We start from the raw sequence: 397 nt of genomic DNA, 5'->3' as shown, positions 1-397 counted from the left end.
CATTTTAAAAAGAACATTTTTTTTCAAAGTTTTAATGTAACAATATGATTTGCAAATAAATAACAAAAAAATGGAAAGATCAATTTTAAAATGTCAGTCAGAAATAGCTTCTCAATCCTTTTCAATTAGTTTGACACATCCTTATATAATGGTAGGTTAGTGGTCTAGTTTTGTTAGCGCTGCTGGATCTTTTTTACCGTATGGAATATTGTTTGTTTTATACGTCATGCTTCACTCTCAGAATAAAAACGATTTCTTTTTTAAAACTATTACACCATTGTACAATAACATTCTATGACGCAATAGACAGCATACCAAACAGAACATAGATTTTAACATAATACTGACAATTTAATCAATAGCTAAATTAAAGAATATATTCCTCTCAGCCATTTAG

This window comes from Mytilus edulis, chromosome 5 (genome assembly GCF_963676685.1).
Source record: "Mytilus edulis chromosome 5, xbMytEdul2.2, whole genome shotgun sequence".
In the NCBI taxonomy this organism is placed as follows: domain Eukaryota; kingdom Metazoa; phylum Mollusca; class Bivalvia; order Mytilida; family Mytilidae; genus Mytilus; species Mytilus edulis.
Note: the sequence above shows the minus strand (reverse complement) of the source record.